The following is a 10,235-nucleotide window of genomic DNA, read 5'->3' on the forward strand; positions in this document are numbered from 1 at the left end:
GTGTTTGTTTGTATGTATGTAATTTGTTTACTTTTTTGCTGTCATAGAAACAGCATTTTTCCAACTATGCCAGCAGGATACTTTTGCAAGAACACTATTGTATTCAGAATTTCCGAGATATTATACGTGGAATACATCAAGGAAAGTCTTTTGTAGAAGAAAAATGGGCAACTTTGATCCTGAGAATAATATTTATTCATGTGACGCATTGGGCCGAGTCTACACAGTCCATCCTAACAACGCCGAATGTTATTTTTTAAGAATGCTTCTACATACCATTAGAGGACCTCGCTCATTTGCAGAATTAAGAACGGTAAACGGAGAAATATGTGAGACACTGAGAGAAGCTTGCCAGAATTTAGGGTTGCTAGAAGGAGATCAACACTGGGATGACTCATTGCGAGAGGCCAGTTTGATTTCTCTTCCAGGACAAATCCGAATTTTGTTTGCCATCATAATAACCTCCTGTTATCCATCTAACCCAAAAACATTATGGGAAAAATATAAAGAATCAATGAGTGGGGATATACTGGCTAAAGTTCGAAGTGAAAATCCTACATTTGATATTACGTTTAACTCCGACATTTTTAATAAAACTTTGATTATTTCGGAGGAAAAGTGTATCACCATGGTTAACAAGACTTTAGTGGAACTCAGTCTTTTTGCACCTGTACAAGATCAACAGGGTGTATTTCATCCAGATTATATACGTGAAACTAGCTACAATGTCTTAGACTTAGAAGCATACATCGCGGATAAAAAGCCACTTCTTAATGAAGATCAGAAATTCGCGTACGAAACAATAATGGATCAAGTAGATAAACAAGAAGGAGGTATCATTTTTCTTGATGCTGCTGGTGGCACGGAAAAACATTTTTAATTAATTTAGTTCTCGCAGAAATCAGGGTTCATGGAGAAAGTGCTCTAGCCGTTGCATCTTCAGGTATTGCAGCGACATTAATGGAAGGAGGAAGAATAGCCCACTCTGCCCTTAAGTTGCCTCTTAATATTTCCCGACAAGAAAATCCCACATGTCATATAAATAAAACAAGCGGCCAGGCACAAGTTCTTATAGAATGTAAATTGATAGTATGCGAAAAGTGTACGATGGCTCATAAAAAATCTCTTGAGGCCCTCAACGCAACACTTCAAGATCTTAGAGGAAACTGCAGTTTAATGGGAGGAGCTCTGGTACTCCTGTGTGGAGACTTCCGTCAAACTCAGCCTGTCATTCCAAAATCGACTCCAGCCGATGAAATTTATGCCTGTTTAAAACATTCTGTTCTATGGAATCATGTCCAAGAAATTAGCCTTAAACAAAACATGCGAATCCTCTTAAGAGATGGGAATGCTCAAAAATTTGCAAATAAACCTTTGGAGATTGGAGAAGATAGATTAGTTATTGAAGCATCTGGTATGATAAAATTGTCATCAGATTTATGTGTATCGGTGAAAACTGTCCGCGATATGATACAAGCAGTCTATCCTAACGTTAATCAAAATTATAAAAATTTAGAATGGTTCCGAGAAAGAGTCATTCTTGCTCCTAAGAACGATGATGTTAATGAAATTAACAAGGAGATACTAGCCATGCTGCCATGAGACGTGATTGAATATAAATCGGTTGATACCGTAGTGGATGCTGACGAAGCCGTCAATTATCCAACGGAATTCCTAAATTCACTTGATCCAGCTGGATTGCCACAACATCGCCTTATACTTAAAGTAGGATCTCCAATCATTTTATTGCGAAATTTAGATCCACCAAAACTCTGCAATGGGACACGATTGTGTGTGACAAAATTAATGAAAAATATAATCCAGGCAGTCATTTTAAGTGGAAAAGGAAAAGGTGAAATAATTTTTATTCCACGGATACCTCTAATCCCAACTGATCTTCCCTTCAACTTTAAAAGATTACAGTTTCCAGTCCGGCTAGCTTTTTCAATTACCATTAATAAATCACAGGGACAGTCTTTAAAGTTTTGTGGTGTTGATCTAAGATCGCCATATTTTAGCCACGGGCAACTTTATGTTGCTTGCTCCAGAGTAGGTTCGCCTAAAAATTTATATATTCTTTCTCCTGGATATGAAACAAAAAATGTAGTTTATAAGCAGGTGTTAAATAAAAAAGATTCTTAAATTTGTATGAAGAAGTGTATTATTGTACTTTATAATTTGTTGTTTTTATTTATGTAGTATATTTATATTATTGTTTCTCCCTAACCCGTGCAAAGCCGGGTATTCAGCTAGTATATATATATATATATATATATATATATATATATATATATATATATATATATATATATATATATAGCCACGACCTGGATCACTAACATAAGGGAAAAGTGCATAGCTCTTCCAATAACTGCAAAATCTAGATCCGAATTTTCGGCTGTCACCGGGCCATTTCGTGCGTAATAAACAACCATCATTCGGGAAGGACCTGATAACAATGAAATATATATGTATCTAAACCTACGTCACATGCAGAATATTTAAACTGGAGAAATTTGTATATTTTGTTATTTAAGTTAGGAACGGGAACGTTAAAGAAGCACAAAATCACTCAAGGCAGAGTAACCTCTCTAAAATTTTTAATTTCGCAATATTAATTTCCATATTGTCCATTTTAATAAAAGTAATCATTCAAGTAGCATTCAGTTCTTTGTTTGACATTGGCGTTATCCGGTGGAATAAGTATTAGCACTGATATTTTGTAAATATACGAATATGGGAATTAACAGTGACAGGTAGAATCCTTTGGCCCTTGGAACCAATCCCGAGTCGACAGCAATTCCACGCTTGAAACATCTCGTCAGCGGGTCACGTCTCCTACCTCTACCGAGTGACATCTATTTCCTCGACCCGAGGCCCAACGCTCCGGCGCTTATTCGACAACGCATTCCGCTTCCCCACCAACCACGCCTGCACTCAACGCGAAATGACACACCTAAATCCGAGTGTTACGCACCGAGTGAGAGTCAAAGGACTCAAGCAAGTAACAAACGGCACATGATCCCAAACGTCCCTCCGCCCACCCACCATTGACTTCTCTACATCAGGTACCTTTGAGGCGTTTGCGATGCCGGGGAGTAGTGGCGGAAACAGTCACACCGCCCGCCCGTCCGCTCGAGTGTATCTCGCCCGAATGCCGAACGGTTACCGACCGAGGAACGCATTCCTACCTCTCTCTTATACCCGACGACTCCCTAAACAGATCAAATCCACGCCCGAGGTGCTCCCTGCCCCTCCCACGCCGTCACCCCAGTCCCAATATGCACGCACCCCCTCGCCCCTGTCCCACGAGTCCTCCTCATCCACCTACTCTCCCCCGAATCGCGTGCGGGGGGGACACAGCGGTCTCGAACCCTTCTCCCTCTCCCTCACGACTCGTAAACACCTAATCTCCCCTCCCTCGCCGAGCCCATTCTGCCTGAGGTGACTATGTTTTCGGAGGAAACACGACAAACAAGGAGGCGACAAAAAAATCCCATACGCTTGAGCCAAGTTGTCCTGATACAACTGTGCCGAGGGATCCCCGCGTGGCACAGGTGCTGAGCTGAATAAATGTTTAGATACTGAGACGGATGATGGGGACAACCAATCGGGGAACTTTTTTGCATTGTCACCACCTGCCAAGGGACATTCCACGATGATTCGGAGACGAGGTAGAGAGTTACATTGTGGAGGCACTTCCAAAGCAGCCCAAATTAAAATCGTCCAGTTTTCTAAGAAATTTTAGAGATATAGAGGACGTCTTCCGCCAGCTTCAGACAGGCAGCGGCTAGTTTCCCTATCACAGTTTTATCAACTTTCCTTTCAAGCTAAGGAGTGACATCACGAAAGGAAAATAAATACTTAATGCACACGTAAACTGATTTTTCTTATCCGGTAGCGTACAGGCCATGTTTCTGATTTTTGTACTTCCATACTATATTAGAATAATTAATACGGGCTATAATTTAAGTTTGAAATTGATTGAAACTGTCATTTCAGGCGTAGAAGCCAGTGAAAAATAAATTGACTCCAGTTAACTTTGAGCTGGTAGCTCCAATATAACACGTATGTATTTGTTTACAATGATAAAAATTATTAAAGCGATAAATAGAGCAAGCGAGATGAAAGAGTGACTACGTAAGCTAACACAGGATACGCAGTCTATTACGTACCATCAAATACTCATTTGGAAATAATTTTAAACCATGGATAATTTAAATAAAATAGAAGACTAATTATGGAGTGAAACATGAAAAGAAAGACACCTCGTGGGCTTGCCTCGTGTTTTCCACATTCTCGTGCACAGGGGTCAGAAGGGAACACCCTTTTCAACCTCGCGTCCCAGGATTAGAGTGCATTCATTTGCAAAGCATTTTTAGCCCGCCAACCAGAGCTAAAAAAATTGGCGGCAACCTTAAATCTTCGTTAGCTGTAGCTGATACTCGAAATCCTCCAGTAATACTTCCGTCTGATTTTAATTTAGTTCTATTTGTCATGTTTTACGTATAACTAAGCACAACTCGTTGAAATTCTTGCCCCAACGCGTACCAAGTGAGACTCGAATGATGGAATGCGACAGAAAACTTGAAGCTAATGCCATTTTATAGTAGCTGAAAAAAATCAATGAGAGAAGATTACATAATTTCTCCAAGCGACGAAATAGGAGCCTTCCCCTCAGTCTACGGAATAGGAGGCGTTTACTGCTCAATTTCGAAAAATAACTGGGAATAAATGGGAAAAATATGACCCGAAAACTTAAAATAACAGCGATAATATTCATAAAAGTGAAGCTTTCATGAAGCTCTTCTAAAGATTATTTATTCAAAGTCAAGAAGTACGAGGATGCAGGTAATTCTAGCATTCGAAATTATTAACACAAAAGGGAAAACTGTCGATATATTATCTAAAGTAACTTATACTAGTACATTCCGCCATGAAAAGCTTATTATCTATTGAATAATCATCCTCAAAAGACTGCACATTGAGTCACTCAAAAAATTACACAAAGGACAAGTACACGCAATTTTTACTCAAAAAGTAAAATAACCCTTTCCAAAAATTTCTCGATTTTCATAAATTATTTCCACATACATCTAGAATATTGGATCATTGCCAAGTGGTTGCAAACACGAGGGTGATTATGATTTAAATGCTTACTCAAGTAGTTCAAATTGAATGCTTCTAAATGGTAATTGAAAACTCGTAAAGGACTGCTTAGAATAAAATTCATCAATCCGGGACAAAATTCTTTATCAAATAACTTGGCTCATGTGAGCCAATTAGCTTGAGTACAGGTACATACGGCTAGCAAACTAACTAAGGTTAAATGGAGAAATACAATGTAGAAGCCAGAAACATACAATTTGGAAAATCGAATTTTCGAAAAAAACACCACAAATGTTTACTTCGGATAGGACGATTCTACGATTTAGAATTATCATTTTAAATAACTTGGTATCAGTTTGAAGAACACTAACTCCGAGTGGGCCAGCATTTCTTTCGCAAGGTCGCCGTATTGACCGCCTTTCAACACAGAAATCGACCCAATGCAGTGACCCTAAGCAGTGTTTCTAGATCAAGTTCAAGAACGACGTCAAACCGTGGGTTGAACCTCCTGCGTCACGATGAAAATGCACTAACCATTGTAATCCTTTTCAATCCAAACACGACGTAAAATTCGCATGGTTGATTTACCAAAGTACAATCATAAGAAACAAATGTCGGGGCTCAACATTGGAATTAATGTGCCCATTATAGAGAATAATGAAAAATGGGCGTTTTAATCTCAATGGTGGGTATGAAAAAATTACAGCAACTAATTATCTTGAGGATAGTGAAACTTTTCACGCAGTTTGACTATTGACCTTGTACTTGAACATGAAACGAGCAATTTCATTGCTGAATCTCATCATTTGATAATGAAAGAATTGATAATTATATTAATATAATAATCCATTATTATAATATGCTGACTATTCCACTGCATTGTCGCACTTAATCCTTTAGCCTCTATCTCCATAAGCTAAGTTTTCGCGTTGAGTCAAATTAAAGATAACTTAATGTGTGCCAGGCACAAAAATTTTCAGAAATCACAGGAGATCACAGTTTGCATTGATAAAGGCAATGGAAAGCTCTAATTCTCATTGACGCGCAAAAGCTTAGCGGCTGCAAATTGTTTTGTAACCTTGGTAATAATTCTTCTTCGAAAACGAAATTATCGTATTAATCTCAAAGGAAAATAGAATATTAAAATTTTACCTTTTCATTAGAGGTTCGCAGACGAAAATGCATAAATTACTGGGTCGCTGGTGGTAAGTTCGGGATGCGGTCGCCGACTCGCCTATGGGTGTAGCAGCTCGTGCTATGGGTTTCAAAAATGTGCGAACTTCCGTGTCGAAGAAAAGCATAAAAAAGTAACCTCGGGAAATCAACGGCTTTCTTTTTATTGGAAAATGCGTAAATACACAGAAGGCAGTCACCGAACTGCCAATAGTGAGGCTTCCGTAAGAACCTCGACAAAATCTCTTCTCGAACTGAAAAATAACATTTGGGCAAGTCTTGAGAATAAGCACGGGGAAACAATAAATCCTTCCTGTAGGGTCTCTCGGCACGAAACTTGTCCCGCTGCTAGACGTTATACCAAGCGTGATACCCTAACGGATTGGGGCCGGGGGTTGGCACGTGAAATCGGGGGGGTTGTGATCGACAGAAGCTGCAGGTGTTTTAAAAATAAATTTTCATTAGTCTTTTGTCACAGGCAACATCAATCAAGAACCAACACACAAAACGAACTGAGTCTTGACCCCTACCGAGGCACTCACCGTTTCCCGAGTTTTCAATTCGAGATGGCCTAAAAGGGAAGGGGTCCCTTTCTAGCGTCCTATACACGCGTGTATTTCGTGGAAATCCAAACGAGAATAAGCGACTTAATTATCTGCAGCTTTAGCATTAGGTTAAGCATTACAATATCGTGATCTCCTATTCAAAATCAATTTACGTTACATAAAACTTTATACATACATGGCCGTAAATAGTTCCAAAATCGTGGACACACGATAATACTTCACTCTTTTGAATTTGGGCAATGCTAGTTGTTGCGTACACACATCAGCGTATTTCACGAGAACGAATAAATATCATCAGAAATCATATCCAAAATAATTCATAAGAAGTACAGGTACGATTATCAGTGGAGTCGCCTTGTGACAGCCAATACATGGAAAACGATAATTCATTTACATTAATCAGTTAAGCATAGACTACATTTTGCGACAAAAACTTTCTTGATGAGCTTCCACTCTCCATATGAAAAAATTCCTGGTTTTCAACTTAAAAAGACATTACTGCACCAAATTGCCTTTGCAATATGGATAATTTCCAAATATGGTATTCAATCTATTCACACGAATTATCACTTGAGCAAAAGGACTTATCGAGTGGGTACTATCTCTGAAAATATTTTAACCGATTACATAAAATAATCAAATATGAAATACACTACGGAGGATTTGTGCATTCGATTTAACTGTTTGAAAACAATTGCGCACTCGTATCACTTAATGCTGAAATAGCTACATGATTTCCTCGTTCGTAAAGTATTTGTACGCTGCATTAACTGCTTCGTAATAACACCACTCCTCTGCGGAATAATTCAAGTAATTTCCTTTCGGTCTAATCCATTTCTCGAACTGTTAATTCAAAATCAACTAGAGTTCGAGTATAATCAACGGGGCACTTAGAGTACCCCTTTCAGGGAAGGTACATTAGCATCAGTGCATGTGTCTTGGATGTAAAAAAACACTAAGCCCTATACGGCGTGTGAACTCGGTCGGGAATCGAACCCGGAACCCTCCGGTCAGCAGTCCAACGCTCTACCCCCTGGACTACCGCGACCCGCTGCCTCAGATATGTAGAATAATATTTGTCAATAACATCATCATCATTTATCAACAGAATGCCGGGATTAGACAGTTAAGACGCACAGCTCTCGTACTGATAATACATAACTAGAGAGATACAGAATGCCACAGATCAATTTATATAAACGGAATAAATAGAAAATGTATTTGCTAATTCTAACACCTTATGCCTCCAACAAAATTAAGCAACATATTCATATGAGCACACGGACACAAGAAAAATCTCCATTCTTTCATAATTTGAAATAAACATTTATGATGACGCCTGCTTCACTAGGGATTATAACTATCAAAAGGACTAGTTAGAATTGCCTATTTTTATTTTTTTTCAAATATAAAATGTGTTATTAACTATTGACAACACATTTTCATTACCATACAATATCATTCTGCAGGATAAGTTATCATCTAAAAAAACTATAGTACCATTATGAAAGTAAGTTATTCACAGGGCCAGTAAATATCTGAGGGGCCTTCACAGTTCAATTACACGGGGTTAATATATCATATTTCTTAAAATCGAGTGATTTTCTGGGACTGGTATGTGCTACAATAGTGTGTACCTACAGCAGACGTTTTGTCAGGTGGGCACAAATATTAAAGGAAGAAGTCACCCCTTGTCCACTCTACAATTAAAATTGACTATATTTTGCGATATTTCAACCCTTAACTGCAACACAACCAGAAAAGTAAGTCCTGTTATCTACTGCCACCGTTGACCACATGCTGTAATTTTCTCGTCAATAAAACGGATAAGTACATACAACTAGATAATCGACATTCAACGGTCCTGAAGTATCATTTTATCACTTAACGATTATGTTTAACAGAAATGGAATATACACAAAATGCACAACTTTCCACCAATTGGTATAAATTATAAAAATAACACGATAGCAAGCACAAAATAACTTTTTATAAAACGTTGTACTGGTCTAATCATCTGTATTGTCCGAGCAATATGACCACTGAATTTATCTTCAAAACCGCAAGAACAAGGAGACTTCCAATAGGCCTCGCCATGGGTGTGAATGTTGCTTTGTTAAGCAAGCAATTTCTAATTTTGAATCCATCTACGATCCGATGATGTCACCTTCTACAAAACTTTATAACGGCACAACTACACTCAATATCGAATGAATTTGAACTCTGTTTACATAAAAAGTTTCTAATGGATTACAATTCATTAATTATATTCCAACAAAAATCTTAAGATATTAACAATTTCTTTCCTACAGTACCTACTCAAGTCTGCAAATGTCTCTCTAAAACATTCGCGCCAAAAATTATGCATACTAATTTTATATTAATACAAACAGTCATATATTTGTCACCGGATTAACTCAAATAAAAATGCACTCTCACGTGAAAATAAAATATTAAGTTTTAAATCGAAAGAAAAACTAACGAACTTACGGTCACACGGAAAATAGTTCCGAGTTTCTTTCTTATGTAGGCATTCAAGTCTCTTGTATTGGTATCTCCAAAACTTACTAACTAACAAAGTTCCGGGGCGAAAACTCATTTAAACTAAGAAATTAGTACACACTGAGCTGTATAATGCTATCGTCAAGAATGCCTATCATGGGACAACGCCCAAAAGCCATGGCAGGTGGTTTTGTGTGTAAATCACATTCTCTTCTGCTAACGGTTAACACCAAGGACAACAAACAGAGAAAACTTTTAAAACAATAATATATTGTACTAAAGCTTACAATTCTAATTTTCACACGTGCCCAACGACTCAAGAGGCCGACGCCCTAAAGCGTTTCCATTGGAAACCATGAGGAAACTTCTTACCTTTGTAGCAGCTTCCTCTGACCCCCTTTCCTCCCGCACCCGCAAGTTCAGCGGTTGACTCCCGCCAGGTGAAATCTCTTCTAAATCAAAGGTGCACAAATGAGATACGGTTCTGCTCCAAACAAACACACAATCACAATACACTGCATATGCTTCTGACCCTGTTAACCCCTTCTCCGATTCACTACTGTGAAAACCTCCGGTCTCAAAAGAACACACGCTCACACGTACACACACACTACGGTGGCCATTGACGGACTGGCGCGGCAGATTCCTTTTTTTTCCCAGTCCCAACTTTTGAATCCTTGCGCACGCGTCTCCGCGTATAGATACTGCCACCTATGGAAGGAATTCTTAACTAAGTTAAGTACAGAGCTGGCGCGGGTAATTCGAACAGATATTTTGATGAAATAAAAAATATTTATAATAATACGTTCCATTTTAGGACAAAAACACGCCTCAGTACTTCTCTAGATTCAATAACGAAAAATTGATTATTCATTTAACAATTAA

General features: G+C 38.4%; 1 protein-coding gene across 1 annotated transcript in view; it reads right to left on the reverse strand.

Annotated features, from left to right (window-relative positions):
* Mcr (macroglobulin complement-related) overlaps positions 1-9,947 on the reverse strand; it is a 559,952-nt gene extending 550,005 nt beyond the window's left edge. The window contains exon 1 of the mRNA XM_071587287.1: positions 9,723-9,947. The gene's annotated coding sequence lies outside the window, so the exon portion shown is untranslated. The remainder of the gene's footprint in view (positions 1-9,722) is intronic.
* Positions 9,948-10,235: the final 288 nt, after the last annotated feature.

Source organism: Hetaerina americana, unplaced genomic scaffold, assembly GCF_022747635.1.
Source record: "Hetaerina americana unplaced genomic scaffold, ioHetAmer1.1.p SCAF_3, whole genome shotgun sequence".
Classification (NCBI taxonomy): domain Eukaryota; kingdom Metazoa; phylum Arthropoda; class Insecta; order Odonata; family Calopterygidae; genus Hetaerina; species Hetaerina americana.